The following is a 19,435-nucleotide window of genomic DNA, read 5'->3' as shown; positions in this document are numbered from 1 at the left end:
AGAGAAAAACTTATAGCTGGGAACAGTAATGAGCGAATGCGCCATATCGTAATTTTCCAACTCCCGGGGGCCAATGTTTGTATATCGCGACTTTTGTAAACCTCTCTCTCTCTCGGGGGAACGATGTGCCACACACACACACACACACACACACGCGCACGCACACGCGCACGCGCGACCAAAATTTTTGAATTTACGGCTGGAAAAATGTTTTTCTATGACATGTTTTCGTTCGAGGCAAATTCGTAGGTAGATATTGTTAAATAAATATTAATATTGTAAATATATATATTGTATTTAGTTTTTCGGTATCGAAAAGCGACTGTCATATTGTATTTGAAAAAATATTATGCTTTTGCCTGTGGATATCTAGAAAAAAACGACAATTTTGTTCTCTTTCCCTCTCTGTATTTTATACGGAAAGTATCTCCCGTCAACTAGAAAGAGTTGCCAACACACACGCTATTGTAAGAGAGATGGATGACTGGGAGGGGCAGCATTTCTGGCTATTTACAGTGACGGATGTACTTCCTGTTTTTTTAAAAGCTAACAATAATAATGTTGACGCAATAACGCAAATTCAACAAATACGTATGTTTGGTGGCAGAGAAAAAATACAATGAATTTTCCGGTTATTTATTTCATAGCCTTGATAGTTATTGCGTGCGTCACAGATTGCCATCTGCCGTATGCTTGGTGGCAGAGAAAAAATACAATGAATTTTCCGGTTATTTATTTCATAGCCAGTTAACAGCATAGGTAACAATGATGCGATGCATTAACTTGTGAATTTTCGAACACAACACGTAAAATGATGTGGCAGAAATGTAGGGGGGAGAATGTTCTAGAGAATTTGGTTCTTGGATTTCTATTGGTCCACGTTGCGTTGGCTAACATATCATTTTTGACGTTATTAGAAAACCGTATAAAACTTTAAGCGCTGGTGTATAAAGTTCTGTTTCATTTTCAACGTTAGTGAAGAGCATTTCCGCAGAATTTCTAAAAGTAAGTAACTTTGTTTCTTAGCTCGCATGAGTTGGTTTTGATTTATAAGTATGGCAATGCTTTTTCGGAAGAGAATATACTCACAAAACATGCAAGAAGAGAGAGAATATAGAAGGTGTTTCATGTCTCTCTCTGCTTTTATATATTTGAAGCATGCATCTTGGTAGCTGGAATATTTTTTTTCTTCCGTGTGCCGTTGTTGGTAGGTAGGAAATATGTGTGCGGGGTATATTTCAAAAAAATAAATGTGTTAAATTGTTAGAGGAAGACATGAAAAATAGAGGAGAGTTGAGTGTTTTTGATATCTAGTGGAAGTACTGATTAATTGATTGAGTTGGCGTTTTTTTTTTTTTTTGTTTAAGTCCATTTTATGCACAGTAAGGCTAATCTAGACTAGACCTACAGTTTCAAGAACCACTTGTACGGGTATCGAACCCTTGATTACAAGACAACGACGTTATCGCTACGTCATCGCAGAGGTTAGTGGAAGTACTGATTGATTTGATGTTTTAAGTCTATTTTATGTACAGTAAGGCTAATCGGGACTGGACCTACAGTTTCAAGAACCACTTGTACGGGTATCGAACCCTTGATTACAAGGCTATCGCTGTGCTAACGCAGAGGCTAGTGGAAGTACTGATTGTTTTAAGTCTATTTTATGTACAGTAAGGCTAATCGGGACTGGACCTACAGTTTCAAGAACCACTTGTACGGGTATCGAACCCTTGAATACAAGGCTATCGCTGTGCTAACGCAGAGGCTAGTGGAAGTACTGATTGATTTGAGTCTATTTTATGCACAGTAAGGCTAATCGGAACTGGACCTACAGTTTCAAGAACCACTTGTACGGGTATCGAACCCTTGATTACAAGACAACGACGTTATCGCTACGTCATCGCAGAGGCTAGTGGAAGTACTGATTGATTTGATGTTTTAAGTCTATTTTATGTACAGTAAGGCTAATCGGGACTGGACCTACAGTTTCAAGAACCACTTGTACGGGTATCGAACCCTTGAATACAAGCCTACCGCTGCGCCATCGCAAAGGCTAGTGGAAGTACATAGTTATTTGAATCTTATTTATTTAAAATATTTAGTTGTTTTTTTTATGCACGCTTATTGATTTTAAACCTAAAATTAAATAAAATCCGGCAATTATATCCAATTATACTTATGGCTACAACGAGCATTGAGATTTTTTTTACCACGTAAACAAAATGGCTGACATGCCAAATATGAACAGGCTATATAGATTTGAGAGAGAGATGGATAAAAAAAGTTAATTAAAATTTAATTTCATGATTGCAACACGGAACTTAATGATTGATTTAGTTTATTTTATTTTACGTTTTGTACCTCTTGGCTAATTTGCGAAGATTGGGGATGAGTGATGAAATGGACATTCACAAACAACCAAGCCCGACCAGGATTCGAACCTGGGACACTTGGCGTCGCAGCGCGATGTGCTAACCACTCGGCCACAGGGTCGGGCAAGTGCTGGTATATACATAGATCAAAGTTACATGGTTCTAGGCCCCATAGGAGCCGAGAAAATCAATGTCTTGGAAAACGTCTTAAGACAAATATCTCAATCTTTAAGAAAGTCGACTTCCGGTATCTCAAGATGTTACTTCCGGTCTGTCAAGAAAATTTTCTTAAGACAAAAATCTTAAGACGTTTTCCAAGATATTGATTTTCTCGGCTCCTAATTGAGCTAGGATGATGATTTTAGGTTTGTTGGATAGGATTCGACGAGAACTATTCGACTAGCAAATAAAATCGATTCCACCCCCTCAAGTTTCGGAAACACAGATAATTTTTATTTTTTTTGAGAAACTTGATTTGCCGGCTTAGTTTTTACTCTAATTCGAAAATTTTAATTGCATTCGATACAAAATTAGAAGTACTCTACAACTTATTGGAGGGATGATGACTACTGCCTGCTGTTTTCGAGTTATTTTGGATTAAAATTTCAAGATGTAATTTCTAAGATGTTTTGTAATTCATCAACTATGGGTTGTAGGATTCTTGCTCTATCTGCTATCGCTCGACGAATACTATAAACATAAATAATGCTTATGGTTTGATTTTTAAAATGGCGAGCGGAAAATAACCATGTTTTCTGAAATTATGATTTATACTTCATACGCCAAGAGGGCTGATGGTTAGAAAAAAAAAGATTGTTTGGTAGAATTATGCACACATAATATTTTCGTGTTTTCTATACACAAGCTTAATTATTTTTTTTTTCAATTATTTACAGGATTCATTAAGAAGCAAGAAGTAGCATAAATAGCACACTCCCACCAAACCCAACACCATTGTGAATTATTGCACAGTATTTATTTTGTGGCACTCCACTATATATATATATAATAACATACCCCACAAATATTTTCAACAAAATGCAATCTGAGAAAAGTTGCCCTGTGTGCAAGATAACCATATCAAGCCAAAATTTTGCAAGACATTGTCGTACCTGCGCACCTGGTAAGCGTGTAACCGCTAAAAAACCATGTCCCAGGTGCGGTATACCTATTACTATTAATAATTTAAAGAGGCATATAACATCATGCAAAGTTGTCGTCGGAGCACCTGTTCCCCAACCGTCGACCAGCTCGACCAAGAGGAAAGCGGAAGCCGACTCGCTACCATCCGCCAAACGCGTCAAGCCTGTGGCGAAAGCGAACCAGACTGCTTTCGAGCGGTTGTTAGAAGATTTTGTCATCACTTCGGAGGGCTCATGCGACGTACGTAGCTTTTTGGAGGAGAAGCGAGCAGAGATTATTTCCATCCTCGGTGATACGCTTGCAACGCACTCCACTAAATTCTACGCATCGCTACGTTGCCAGTACAAGAAGCCGTCTGACGAAATTTACAGCTTCTGCCACAACACCAAGGCGAAGACGCTGCATCTGGCGGATGTCGACAACCTCGAGGTTATCTACAACCAGTTTACCGATGAGCTGGTGGCAAAACAAGAAGAACATCAAGCTAAAGGCTCGGGGGGTTCGCTGTGTGGCGAGCCTCACGAACTGTGCGTCAAACTTTGTAAGTTCGTGCCTCTCTCCGCCTCCAGCTACGTCCCCTTACCACCTACCATTGCGGCAAAAAGGGCCGTCCTGAACATTCAGAACAGTGACGCCAAGTGCTTTCTCTGGTCGGTGCTTGCAGCATTACACCCTGTCCACTGGAAAAACCAACCACACCGAGTTAACCACTACCTACCCTATGAGGCAGAGCTGGAAGTTGCGATGGCTGGGATCGACTACCCGGTAGAGGTCACGGACATTCGAAAGTTTGAGGCTCGTGCGCGGCTGGCCATCAACGTTTACGGTCTCACTGACGAAAATGCGGTGTACCCCATCCGGGTGAGCGACGTAAACAACAATGATGCTCGGGAAATTCATCTTCTGCTCATCAAGGACGAGACCCATCACCACTACACTCTTATCCGTTCCCTCTCCCGGTTGGTGTCGAGCCAACAGAGCAAAGACAAAACCCACGTCGAGGTGTGTCGCAGGTGCTTGTCAATATTTCATAATCGAGAACAGCAGGATTATCAGCGCATCAGAGGCCCCAACATCGCTGCAGAGAAGCTTGCCAGCCACAAGATCTACTGCAATGCCAACGAGCCGGGTGTGGTAGTCTTGCCCAAACCTGGCACTGTGGAGCGTTTCCACATGCACGGTGCCATGGTGGAGCATCCCGCTATCATCATCGCGGATTTCGAAGTCTTCCTCAAACCCCTGTCCACTTGCGATCCTGACCCCGAAGTTTCCTCCACCACCCCTTACCAACTCCACGAGGCATCCAGTTTCGCATACGTTGTGGTGCGACGTGACCAGCACATCGCCCCCGAGCCCTACGTGTACCGTGGTCCCGACGCCGCCAAACACTTCCTCGAGAGGATGGTTGTCGAGGCCAACGAGATAGGGAAGGTACTGTTGGCCCCCAAGTCTATGCTCCCACTGTCTCCCGACGATCAGCGTAGACACGACGAGGCCATCGCTTGCCCTGTCTGCGTCAAGAAGTACACCGCCAACAATCGTAAAGTCCAACACCATGATCACTTTAACGGTAGGTATGTTAGTCCATGGTGCAACGGATGCAACCTCATGGCCCGGGACCCGCGCTTCATCCCTGTGTTTTTTCATAATGGCTCGGGATACGACTTCCACCATCTGGTGCCTCACTTTGGCTACGACGACATGCGAATCAACGTCCTGGCGCAGAACGAGGAGCGTTACATTAGCTTGAGCAAGTGGGTGCGAATCTCAGGATCACACTCTACCGTCGAGCTTCGCTTCCTCGACTCCCTGAGGTTCCTCCCGGCCAGCCTCGATGCTCTCGCAGGGAAGCTTAGCGACGAGCAAATGCTTATTACCTCCGGAAACTTTCCGAACTTGGGCGCAGGTTTCTTCAAGCGTAAGGGGGTCTATCCCTACGAATACGTCACAGATCCTTCCAAGTTCGCGGAGACGACGCTACCTACCCAGGCGAAGTTCTATAGCAAGCTGCGAGGCTCGGGCATCTCTGAGGATGACTATCACCACGCCCAGTCCATGTGGCACGAGCTGGGCTGTCGAACTCTCGGGGACTACCACGACGCCTACCTCAGACTTGATGTGACGCTCCTCGCCGACGTGTTCCAGACGTTCCGTGCGACCGCGAAGACCATCTACCAGCTGGACCCTGCCTACTTCTATAGTCTCCCCGGACTGGCGTGGTCAGCCATGTTTCTGGTGACGAAGATCGAGCTGGAGCTTCTTTCGGACGTGGACATGATGCTGTTTGTAGAACGTGCCGTGCGGGGTGGAATGGTCCAGGTGTCGCAGCGACACTCGCGCGCCAACAATCACCACATGGCCACCGGTTACGAGCCCTCACAACCGTGCTATATTATGTACACGGACGTCAATAACCTCTACGGACACTCCATGATGCAGCCACTCCCCTTTAAAAACTTCGAGTGGGCTGACCCTTCCAACTTCGACGTCGAAAGCTTCGACGATTCGGAACATGGGTTCTTCGCCGAGGTGGACCTTGAGTTCTCCGAGAAGCTGCAGGATTTGTTCAGCGATCTCCCCCCTGCACCCGAGTTCAAGTGTCCACCCGATTCCAACCAGAAGAAGCTCGTCATGGATTTCGAGCCCAAAGAGCGTTATGTCCTGCACTACCAGAATCTCCGGTGGTTGATGCAGCGAGGGGTCACGGTCCGCGCAGTTCACCGCATCCTCAAGTTCGAGCATTCTCCATGGTTGAAGCCATATATTGAAGTCAACACCAAACACCGCACCGCAGCCACGTCCGAGCTCGATAAGGATTTCTTCAAGCTTATGAACAATGCGGTGTTTGGCAAAACTATGGAGAATGTACGGAATCGCATGGACATAAAATTGGTAACGAGGAAAGCACAATGTCGCAGGCTCGTAGCGAACCCGTTATTCAAATCGAGGACCATTTATAACGAACAGCTTGCTCTGGTGCATATGAGGAAGAGTGAGGTGAGGCTCGACAAGCCAATTTATGTTGGTGCCTCAGTATTAGACCTGAGCAAGCTGCACATGTTCGAGACGTACTACGACATATTACGTCCACATTATAGCCACAACATCTCGCTTCTCTACACGGACACGGACAGCTTGGTGTACCACGTCCACTCAGCCGATGCATACAGGGATATAGTCACGGTACCAGCTTTGGTCAACCTCTTCGACACCTCGGACTATCCCCAGCCGAACCAGTACGGCATCCTGCCCCGAAACAAAAAAGTGCCTGGCAAACTCAAAGACGAGAAGGACGGTGATGTAATTCTCGAGTTTGCAGGTCTTCGCGCCAAGGCCTATGCCATCAAAGCCGAGGGCAGCGTTACCAAGAAGGCCAAGGGTGTCGGCAGACAGGTGGTTCGGGAGCATCTCACATTCGAGGACTTTGTCGATTGCCTCAAGACCAGGTCGTCGGTTCTAAGAGAAGAACAGCGCATCCAGAGCGTCGACCATATCATCACCACAAACAAAGTTAGAAAAATTGCCCTGGATCCCAACGACGACAAGAGGTGCGTTCTCGAGTGTGGTATTCACACATTGCCGTGGGGGCACTGTCGCTTAGCAGAAAGCAAAACCTGCAACATATGTCCATCTTCAACAGAAGATTCATAAAAACAAAACAAAACAAAAAAAAAAAAAAAAAAACACTTTGACTGTCATTACAAAAAAACTTTGACTGTATTCTTAAATAACCAGCATGCCTATGAATTTGATTCGGTTTCAAAAAACAGATCATTATGGAAACCATACCAGATGATGAAGTCTTACCTTCCGTATTACCTAAACTCAACGGTCTGTTGATCATTCACCTCAACAGCATTTGGACGAAACTGAATGACGATGTGGGCAAGATGTTTTATGTTTTTAATAACAATTTACATTTCTACGAAATTCCGATCGACGGGAAACTTCAAATCACCGTGAATCCGGAAAACGCAGGCGAAATCAAAATTTCTACCGGCAAAAACATTTTTCGAATCAAGCACGACAAAATGCTTTCTAACATTACGTACGATGTGTCTGCAGGAGATTATCTTTACATGGAACTCCTCGGAGATTACGACAAACTTATTCCTCTCTTCGTAGAATTACGAATCGTCTATCCTATTATAAATAACCGTTAACCAAAAATGCCTAACGACATTTTCGGCAACACCAAGCGTGTGGACCACGCAGAAGAGATTCTCATGTTGGACATTCGAGTTAAGAAGTTGAGGACCGATTTGATCGCTTTGCAGGAAACCTTAAACAAAAGTTTAGAGTCGGAAATTGCTACGCTCCAAACGCAATGTCTCGACCCCATTCTGAAAATCGATTCCGAACTGAAGACGCTGATAAAAAATTATGTCGACGTACCTTCTTACGACAGCGTTCAAAATATACAGTTGAGCGTGGATTCGCTTCAAAATGATTTGGCCAAATTACAGCAATTTCAATCGAAAAATGAAGATTTGGAAAAATTGAAACTCGAAATCGAAGAACGAACTTCCGCAATAGAAAAGAATTTCTCTGAACTCCAAACCGTGGTGAACGATATAGACGCAGAACGCTTGCATGTCGTCGTTTCCAAATTACAAGAAGAATTCACCAGCACGTTGGAAGAAATTAAATCCAAGTTGCAGACTTTGGAAGATACCATGACGAACCTACCATCGTCGGACGAACTGCAGGTCATCGGTAAAAGCGTCGCGAACATAAAAATTCAATTGGAGGCCTATCAAGATTTCGAACACATTCAAACCACCATCGCTACGCTTCAGGCGTCCTTGGAATTGATCAACGAAGAAATTAAAAATATTCACGCTGAAGCAAGAGCGTTGACGAGCATTCAAGACACGTTAAGCACGGTTCAGCAGAAGATCGAATATTTAGAAAATTTAAACGTCGAAACGAATCTCGCTCATTTTCATCACGTACTGGACAACATACAGGGTGACTTGGAATCGTTACGGACGAGCGTGCCTTCGAGCGAAGATTTGGAAAAATTGAAAACGGCGGTGACGGCACTATCCGAATCGAGCGACATCAAAAGTTCATTGAGCGATCTCGAGAGTAAAGTGGCCAATCTCCCCACCTCCAAAGAATTGCACGCTTTGAAAAGAAACATATCTCGAATGCTGAAACGACTAGAAACGGAAACGGCGAACGTGGAACAGATTCGAGACGAAATTACTTCGCTGGTGTCGACGCTGCCCACTTCGCAGAGCGTCGCCGACCTTCACACGCAGTTTACAGAGATGCGAAGCATCGTGAACGATCTTACCGAGAAGAGCTCGAAATTGAATCAAGTCGAGAACCTTCAGAATATTGTGGTAAACATCAGAGATCAAGTTGGAGTGTTGGAATCCACGCAGGAATCGACGCTAACCTCTTTCGGTGCCAAGTTGCAAGAACTCAACGAAAACTACAAGCAGTTGAACGTGGAAGTGAAAATCAAACCGTCGTTTTCTGCCGTAACAGATACCATAGTCGAGCATTTGCTGCCCATCGAAAATAAACTCGGACAAGTTCACAGTAATCTGCTCGGCGTCGACACTAAATTCGCTAAACTGCATTCTCTGCAAGCCATCGAAATCAACAGCGTACCCAATCAACAGAGAATCTCCACGTTCGTCGAAGGTAACAAACTGTACATGTTGCATCCTTATCATCCGTACTACAAGTTTCTCCTCGATGGCACGATTCAGATAAACGAATTTTCGTACTGGTCTCACGGTAGAAAAGCTAGCGTTCCCACCATGACCTTGATATCGAATCGTGGTGTCCAGAAAGCGGGAAACATTCCTCTGGCACGTTGGAACGAAACGCGCAACATATATGAAATACACGAAGACGAAGATCTCACCGTTTTCGACGTGAGTGCCGGCGATAAGCTGATCATTCAAAACACAGGTGAGGTGCCACCTTCTTTGAATCCCATCACGCTGGTGCTTCTCTTGAAACGTAATCTCTAAACAAAAAATGTCTAGGCAGGCCATCGTCGAAGAATTGCATAAACCTGCACGCCGCAACTACGAACGTTTGGCTGTGGTAACCAAGGGCATCGACGACCTCTGGCAAAGTGACCTCGCGGAGATGAGCAGCGGCAATTTGAAAAACGTACATAAATTGAACAAGGGCAACAAGTACCTCCTCACCGTCATAGACACATTTTCGAAATTCGCATGGGCTCTACCCTTGAAGGCGAAAACGGGAACATGCGTCACGGAAGCATTCAAATTAATTTTTCGCGAAAGCGGCGGCAGACGACCACGGTTTCTGCAAACAGACAACGGTAAAGAATTTTATAACGCTGTATTCCAAAAGTTTATTCAAAAACATGGCATTCGACATTATTCGACTTTCAGTCACATCAAAGCCAGCATCGTGGAAAGATTCAATCGAACCTTGAAAACACACATGTGGAAACGATTCACGCTTCGGGGAAATTACAAATGGGTCGACATCCTGCCGGAACTCGTCGACACCTATAATGATACGGTACACAGAACAATAGGCAGGAAGCCAGCTGACGTTACCAAGTCCGACGAGCAGCGTTTAATTTCTACAGTTTACTGTCCAAAGTACACACCCACGACAAAAAAAGCTAAATACAAAATTGGAGACCGGGTGAGGATCAGCAAATTCAAACGCACCTTCGAGAAGGGATTCACAAAAAATTGGAGTACGGAACTCTTTACCGTGGTTCGAGTTTTACCTGGAAACCGACACACGTATATAATAAAAGATAGTAGCGGCGAGATTTGAAAGGAAGATTTTACGAAGAGGAACTCTCTAAAACGAAACACCCCGACACGTACCTCATCGAGAAAGTATTGCGTAGGAAAGGTGACAAACTTTTGGTCAAATGGCTGGGACTTCCGGAAAAAAGTTGGATCGACGCGGACGAAGTGATCTTGTGAGTACGTGGAACGTGGTGAAGCGTCTATCGGATCCGGAAAGTCAAACGAAGAAAAAGAACGGCAAGTTGCTTCCCGACAGCATCCGCTGTCTGATCGTAGGTCCTTCGGGGTGTGGGAAAACGACACTGCTCGTGGACAATTTTCTCCTCGCACCGAATTGGTTAGATTGGAAGAACAGGCACCTGTACGTGTTCTCGAAAAGTTTGGAGCAATCCAAATACCAGCAACTGATGAAACTGTACGATGGTCCGGATATTGCAACGTTCGCCTCGGAAATAAAACCACTCGACGATTGTCGTGAAAATTCAGTCGTTGTGTTCGACGACGCCATCCTGGAAAATCAAAATGAAATTCGCAACTTTTTCACGCAAGGTCGTCACAAAGGAATGGATTGTTTTTACCTAGCTCAAACGTTTTCCAAAATTCCAAAACAGTTAGTGCGCGACAACGCTAATTTCATATGTTTGTTTCGTCAAGATCACACCAACCTCAAGCATGCGTACGATGACTACGTAGGCGGAGACATGAACTACAATCAATTTTCGGAACGCTGCTGCTCTACTTGCTGGAACAGTGACGATTTCGGATTCGCGACGATCGACATGACGAGGAAACCCAACGACGGAAAATACAGAAACAAAATCAACGACTTTCTAAACGTTGCAACGTTGTGAGAAACGACGTATATAAATAACGTCATGACGAAACGAAAAATCGAGGACGAAAATCTCAAGCTTCGCGATTACCTCGCGAAACGCTTCAAAGGTTGGAAATCCGAGAATCGCGGATTCTACGAAGAGAAGAAACGTCAGGATCAACCCGTGATCGATGCCATCAGCGGTCTAGGTAAAGAAATTAAAAGTGTCACGGAACAAAATAAAAATTTGATTAATGAACTCGTACCGCTCGCAGCTAAAAGTTACGCCGTACCCACGCCCATTTCGAGCATTCCTTCGACGCCGTTCGAACTGAAGGATGCACCTGCACGACGTCGAGCCATTGGTAGCACGTCTTCGGATAAAATCGAGTTGGGACCTTTGGCACGAGACTACCTGAGTACGGGGAAATTCGACAAGGATGAAGTGTTCGGATTGTATCCCAGCATGGAAACCAGCGAAGGCGGCGGTGTGGTGTGGAAGATTGGGAAATCGAAGGTGACCTTCGAAGGCAACGAGATTAAAGTCAATTTAGGCGACAAGGATAGTTGGAACAGGTATCCGGGTACGGTGGGACTGTGGGAACTCGTCGCCAAAAAGCAGCCGAAAGATTACACCGACGAAGATTACCAGAGTTACAAGGAAATTCTGATCATGACGGATGCCTTGTACCAGAACAACGACGCCTCGCAGAATAGGGTGAAATCGAGCAGCGGCGAGAAGTACAGGAATCTCATCAAACCGATTTGGAACCAGGTCAAAACAGGCAGCGGCGTCAAACGCTACAACACGTTACCCAAAGAATTCGTTTGGGTGGACGACGTTAGGAAACTCGTGGACCGATTGTTGGTGATAGCCGGCGAAGAGAATGCAGGCAACCGTAATTTCTACAACGAGAAGGTTGGCATCGTGGACATGATCAGCACGAAACTTTCCAACTTCATCGTGAACGACGACAAGGGCATAGGTTACCTGATCAAAATCATCAACACGCTGCCTCCGAAATTTTGGAACGTGGCCGAAGGAAAGGGACTCGTGAACGACATCATCAACAAGTTACCTTTCGAGATGCATCTACCTGGCTACCAGTACTGCGGACCGGGTACCAAACTCGAGAAAAGATTGGAGAGAGGAGACAAGGGTGTGAATCCGTTGGACGCCGCATGCAAAGATCACGACATCGCCTACAACACCACGCAGACGGATCTGGATGCACGTCACGAAGCAGACAGAAAGTTAGAGCACGCAGCTTTCGAAAGGTTCGTGAGCAGAGACACATCGTTGGGTGAACGGGTCGCCGCACTAGGCACCACCATCGCCATGAACACGAAACAAAAATTGGGGTGGGGTATATAAATAACATACAGTAAAAAACAACATGTCTCGCATAACTGATTTGCCACCCGAGCTACTATCTAAAATATTCAAAAAGGTAGTTAACGGAGATGTAGGGAAACTTGTAATCATAGCAAGAACGACGCCGGAATTTCGCATCCCTTGTGAAATGGTTCTCAAGGACCATCTTCGGGGGATCAGCGGCCTGAGGTGCAGTGATCTCAACATTCTGCTTTCGGCTGCAGGGGAAAAATTGAACGAGAGGTCGGACGAACTGCACGAGGCGATGCAGGGAAGAAGACGGTACACAGTAGATTGGTACAAGTCTATGCAGGAGAAGGAAGATATCATTACGCACATCATCGCGTTTTCCGAAGCACGGACTTCCTTCCTCTGTTAAAAAAAATAATAATATATATACGTGCCAAAAAAAACTTGATATATAAATAACACACATCGTGAAAAAAAATAATCTTCGGTATATATAAATAACACACATCGTGAAAAACAATTAAATTTCTCTCTAACACTTTGAAATTTTTTTTGATATGACGACCGAAAAAATAAGTGATCTCCAAGCATTAAAACAAATGCTAAGTTTGTCAGTCGAGTATGTAAAAATTCAGGAATTGGAAGTCGACAAACCTTACACGATAACTTCCGGTTCAATTGTTTCTACCCAGTATGGTCCCAAGGTACGCCTGTTGCTCAACGCACAATACAGTCTATTTTTACCAGATCGATACGCTAACATGTTATCCGACGAGAAGCTATCTATTTTAATCGAGAACAAAACTCGAATCGTGTACAAGGGGACAAAGGAACTTCTTGGCAAGAAAACGAAGCACGTAATAGAATTTGTGTAACGACTGCGAGGCCTTGAAAATATATAAATAACATACCGTAAAAAACTACACAAGAAAAAATCTCAGAATATATATAAATAACATACCGTGAAAATAACACATAGAGCATCAACATGAAGCCCAAGGGTGTCGTGTACCAGATACCATACTCCAATCTGAAAAATCTAGGTGCCCTCGATGGGTTACTCACCAAGAAACAACGCGAGAAGAAACGTTCTTGCTTGTCGAAAGGACACGGAATGAAATTACTTCTCAGCACACCTCAATTGAAAAGATTGCAGCGTTCGCGGAAACAGCAAAAGATCGGAGGTTTCATATTCAGCATCCCGGCCATCCTGGCAGCATTGGGGGCCGTTGGAAGTTTGGCCGGTGGAAGTGCCGCAATCGCGAAAACCGTCATCGACTCGAAGAAGAACAAGGCGGAATTGGAAGAACAGAAACGTCACAACCTGGCCATGGAGAAGAAAGGAGGAAAGGGCGTGATGAAGAAGTTTAAAAAAAAAGAAACAGAAGCACTCACCAACCGAGATATTGAATCTCTGATCGGACCGTTACGAATCAAACACTTCAGAGGAGTTTTCATGTCCGACTCGTTACCTTCAAGCGTTAAAAGAAGAGAATGCGGAGTAGTCAACTTGGACGGTCAAGAAAATCCAGGCACGCATTGGATATGTTACCACAAAAATGATGATAAAGCATTCGTTTTCGATTCTTTCGGAGGTGTTCCACCTACAAATTTAGTCTATTATCTGAAAACGAACAAAACCTCTATATACTACAACGACGAACGCATTCAAAATTTCGGAGACGTGAACTGCGGTCATCTCTGCCTCTCCGTGCTCGCGTTTCTCTCTAAAATAAATAACCCTATGATCGAGGATTTCCAGAAAGCATTGTGGAACCTCAAACAGCATCACTAGGATGGGCGTGTTCCATCTCACGAGCGAATCTTCAATCTTAAAACTCACGCTGCACGACGACATCGTCTATCCTAAATCCGTGGCTCTGCGTGCATTCTACAGCATGTACCTCATACCCAATGTTACGCAGCACAACAACAAAATTAGCGTCGGAAGCGAACACATCGTCGTCACGCCAGGACAATACAATCTTTCCACTTTGCAAGCTCAATTACCCAAAGGCACATACCTTTCTCAAAATTCGGTCACGCACAGAGTGGAAATCCTGTCCGCGACGGAGACCGTGGACCTGGGCACCATGGGAGAACTTTTAGGTTTCGAGAACGACACCAAACTCGAAGCTGGTATCAAGCACGTAGCAACCAACATTCCTAAATTCTTGGCCATAGAGACTCTGAACGTACACTGTAACGTGGCCGAAGGCATGATCACGAAATCTTCGGACGGATTGTTAGGAAGTCACAAGCAGACGGGAATCATAGCCACGTTCAAACCAAGTTCCGAGTTCATGGAACCGATCATCTACACGCCCTCTTCGCCGATCTATTTTCCAGTATGTCGCAACCGCATAGACGACATAGAGTTGGTGGTGACGAACGAGAAAGGAGACGTGGTGGATTTCGCAGGTGCCACTACGACGGCCATCGTGGAGATCAACGTATAATAAATAACCATACATAGTGAGAATGGAGCAAATCGAAAGTTACGAATTGCAATCTTTCCCTCCCAACCGTCGCACGTTCGCCAATCTGAACGAGGCGAACAGGGAGATCGAATACGACGTGGACGTAGGCGACGGGTTCGTTCATCCTCACAGAGCGGACCTCTACCTTCAATTCGACGTGGTGAAGAAGGAAAGCGGAGACGCGTTTCCTGCAGCAGCAAACTTGATACTCGTGGACAACTTCGTGCCTCACCTGTTCTCGCAGGTGGAGGTGAGGAAACACAACACCGTCATCGACAGAATAGATTATCCAGGCATCACGTCGACGGCAGTGGGAACGTTGAAATTATCCAAAACGGACGCAGCGTACTACCAGGCCGGGGGATTCGAAGCCGGGACCAAAATATCGACGAGAAGTCACACGGTGCTCTTTCCCATGCGTCTGCTGCCGGGTTTCTTCTCGGACTACAAGATCATGTGGAAGGGAGGACTGAGGATCACATTTCGAAGAGCGGCCAACGACAACGACGCACTGATGCGATACGCTACTTTGGGTCCGGACGGCACCACGCCGATAGCCAACACTTTACCCGAAGCGGCCAAGTGCGTCATCCAAAGCATGGAATTGAGAATGCCGGTGGTGGAATACGAAACGAACTACGCCCTCAAGTACAAAGCGGAGATCTTGAAAAGTCCGCAGGTGTCGATTCACTTTCACGGTTACCAGTGCGTGCAGAAGATGGCGTCGGGAAGTCACATGGAATTCGACGTGACGACGCAGTTCAACAACATACAGTTCGACATGCCAGATTTCGTCGTAGTGCTCTTTCAGACCGGGAGGGACAAGAATCAGGAAAAAGATTCCAGCAAGTTCGACGACTGCAAGATCAAGAACGTTTATCTGAAGAATGGACGCAACGAAGTGTTCCCGCGCGAGAATTACAACCTCGACGTGACCAAAAACGATTACCTCAAACTTTACGAAGCGTTCTCGGCTTACAAACGCGTGACCGAGGGAAGCGTGGACATGTACTACACGCCCAGCGAGTTCAAAGCACGGAGACCCATGACCGTCATCAACACATCTAAGAGAAAGAAGGTTGTGGTCAACGATCGAACCAACATCAAGGTCGTCTGCGAGTTCCACGATGCCTTGCCCGAGGATACCCTATGCAGTGTCATCCTGATTGCAGAGAAGTCCTTCGCCTACGACGTGAAGAACGAGAGGGTCACAGAGCAGTTTTAACAAGTTTTTTAACATCTTTTCTTGCACAAATAAGAAATTTTCTGCACTAGCACAATCAGTTACAATAGCACAATACGAATTTCACTAGTTCAGATCAGTTACAAATGTCAATTTCATTAGTTATCAGTTACAATATCTTTTTTGCACTATAGCACGAGAGACAATCAGAAAATTTGCACAAAAAAATTTGTTGTTGTTTTTACACGTGAAAATTAACAATAAAATTTCTTTTTTATCGTTTCAGATGCTGTCGAAACATCAAAAACACATACACAAACACTAAAAAAATAAGCATGCAACTTTATTTGTAACACACACATACATTCTCCATCTTCATCAAGAAAATATTATAATAAACATAATTATTTTTATCTATATCTCACAATAAAACTCTATATCCAAAAATATCACAACATCAAATAACACTAGAGTCGTTAGTACACGTTGCATGCATTACGGAGGTCCTCTGTAGGGTTTCATAGAAGTTTGGGGAAAAAAAAAAACACGTGAAACTCTACAGAGGTGCGGTAATCTATAACCGCAGCCATTAGAAAACTTTTACATTTTTGGTTGGGCACCACGCACCCTGGCGAGGTTATAGGGGCCAGGCATCCTAAAAAACAACAATTATTATTTTGTTTGTTTGTTTGTGTTACAATACATATGCGCGCGTGCGTGCGCGCGTGTGTGTGTGTGTGTGTGTGTGGCACATCGTTCCCCCGAGAGAGAGAGAGGTTTACAAAAGTCGCGATATACAAACATTGGCCCCCAGGAGTTGGAAAATTACGATATGGCGCATTCGTTCATTACTGTTCCCAGCTATAAGTTTTTCTCTCTCTCTAGCCCTTGCCAACTAAAAAAAAATGTAGGTAGGAGTTGGCAACACTGCGAGAAAAAGGTTGCCAGCTCCTTGTTTTAGGTTAGGTTACCCCAAAAACCTTGGTGATTTTTTCGAGTAAGGAGCTAGCAACACTGCGCTATCAAATAGAGCTCATGCCTTACGATAGAAATCCATTAAGGCGAGCTCCTCACTTCAGCTCCTCACAAGAGGTTGGTCAACCCGGGCACTTCCTCTACTTACAAATGCATACCTACAAAGTATTATTTTGAACCGCCTAATATACACTACTGTTGTTGTATACGTGTCGCTAACGGGTAATGTCCAATGTATCTGAGTGCTCTGTTTTGTACATATTGCAATTTCTGTAAATGTGTTTTAGCGGCCTGTAACCATGTAGGGCCGGCATATAATAATATAGGTCTAATCATCATTTGATACAGATGGAGTCTTGTTTCAATTGACAACGCTGGTGATCTTAGTAGAGGCATGAGGTATCCTGTTCCTTGTTTTGCCCTTCTTGCCACCTCATCTAGATGTGGGCCAAAAGTCAGTCTTGTATCAAGGCTTATTCCTAGGTACTTTATCTTATTGACCGTAGGGACTGGCGTCTGGAATATTTGGAGTTTGATTTTCTCCCTAGCTCCACTCGATGCAAAAACTATGGTGTTGCTTTTTGTTGGATTTATTTTTATTTTCCATTTCTGAGTCCATTTTATTAATTCTGGCACATACTTGTTAATTCGTTTTTCGCAAGTGGACAGTAATTTTGCATGTACTAACAATGCAGTATCATCTGCATATGTTGCTAGTAATCATTCTTTCGGATATGGAATATCTGCCGTATATAATGAGTATAACGTAGGGAAAGGACAGAGTCTTGAGGCACCCCTGCTTCAATAGATCTGGAAGTAGATTTCTGCCCTTGCACAGTTACTATGAACTTTCTGTTTTGCAGATAATTCATCATAACTTTTAAGTAGCACTGAGGTAGCGGAAGTTGTTGTAATTTGAGCATTAGTCCACCGTGCCATACTCTATCAAATGCTTGCTGCACGTCCAGAAATAGACCAGCGACACGATGCTTTCTGTTGTTATGAACAGCAATATAGTCAACGACTCTGACAAGTTGTTCGGTAGTACCGTGATTTTTCCGAAAGCCAAATTGGTGGTTTGGTATTAGCTGATGTTCGTCTATAATAACTGTGAGACGCTGGGACAACACCCTTTCGAAGAGCTTACTAACATGAGATAATAGACTTATAGGCCTATAGTTTGTCTTCTTGTGCGGATTCTTTCCCATTTTTGGAATAGCTATGATCTTTGCCATTTTCCATTGTGTTGGAAAATAGCCCAGTCGTATAATGTTAGTAAAAAGTTTGGCAAGATACACAAACCCCTTTCTTGTGAGATTCTGAAGTGCCGCAGGTGGAATACCATCTAGACCAGGTGCTGCTTTCGGTTTTAGCTTTTTTTTGTCAGCCTTTGGACTTCACGAGGTGTTACGTGTGGAGCATCAAGAATCGATGGAAGTTGTAGAAGTTGGTCAGATATATTTTGAACCTCTTGCTCTGTTTCTTGATCATTAAGTTCTGCATTAAGTTTGAAATGCGTTTGGAATTGGTCTGCAAGAGTTTCCGCTATTTTCTGAGGATTCACTATAGGTCCTTCTGGAGAATTTAAGGAATTCAACGTTGGCTTATCTCTTGCATTGAGAGTGCGCGCTAACTTCCAAAATTGCCTATCTTGTGGTTCCAGTTTTCGTAGACGTTCATCCCATTAGGAGGTCAGCTCTCTTACTAGGAAATTATGTAATTCTTTGGCAAGCAACCTCCATTCGTAAAGAAGGTGAGGTGATTGAGTTCTATACCAGCGACGTCGGGCCCATCGTGTCAAACAAAGAATAATTTCCAGTACTGGAGAAGTGTTTGGCGTAGGTAAAGTAGACATGGTAATTGTTTTTCGGCTCCAAGATGTTTTAATAACCTCTGTAAAGTTGTTTACTGCTTCATCGATCTCCTCAGCCGTATTCATTGATTGATGGAAGTTCAGTCTCATATGTGATTGCCGGCGAAAAACATTCCAATCTGTTTTGGGTTCCTGTAGTGCCTGGAACCTATGATAGTAGATGCCTTGGACAATAGCTGCGATAACAGGGAGATGATCCGAGGTAAGAGCGTCTTCAACATGTGGTGCAGTACTAATGCCTACTCCTTTGTTCAATAGTACGTCTAAGACATCAGGTGTTCCTCTACCCCTAGGGTAGAAAGTAGGGTCCAGTGGAGCAGATATAGAAAATTCAGTATCTGGCAGCGCTTGCAGTAGAACATTTCCAGACGGGTTAGATATTCTGGAATGCCATATAGGATGCTTGGCATTAAGATCGCCTCCAACAATAACGTTGGATCCCAGTGTATCCAATTGTAGTACGTCTTGATAATCCAGCACTGTAGC

Source organism: Lepisma saccharinum, chromosome 11, assembly GCF_977018435.1.
Source record: "Lepisma saccharinum chromosome 11, izLepSacc3.1, whole genome shotgun sequence".
NCBI classification, from domain to species: Eukaryota; Metazoa; Arthropoda; class Insecta; order Zygentoma; family Lepismatidae; genus Lepisma; species Lepisma saccharinum.
Note: the sequence above shows the minus strand (reverse complement) of the source record.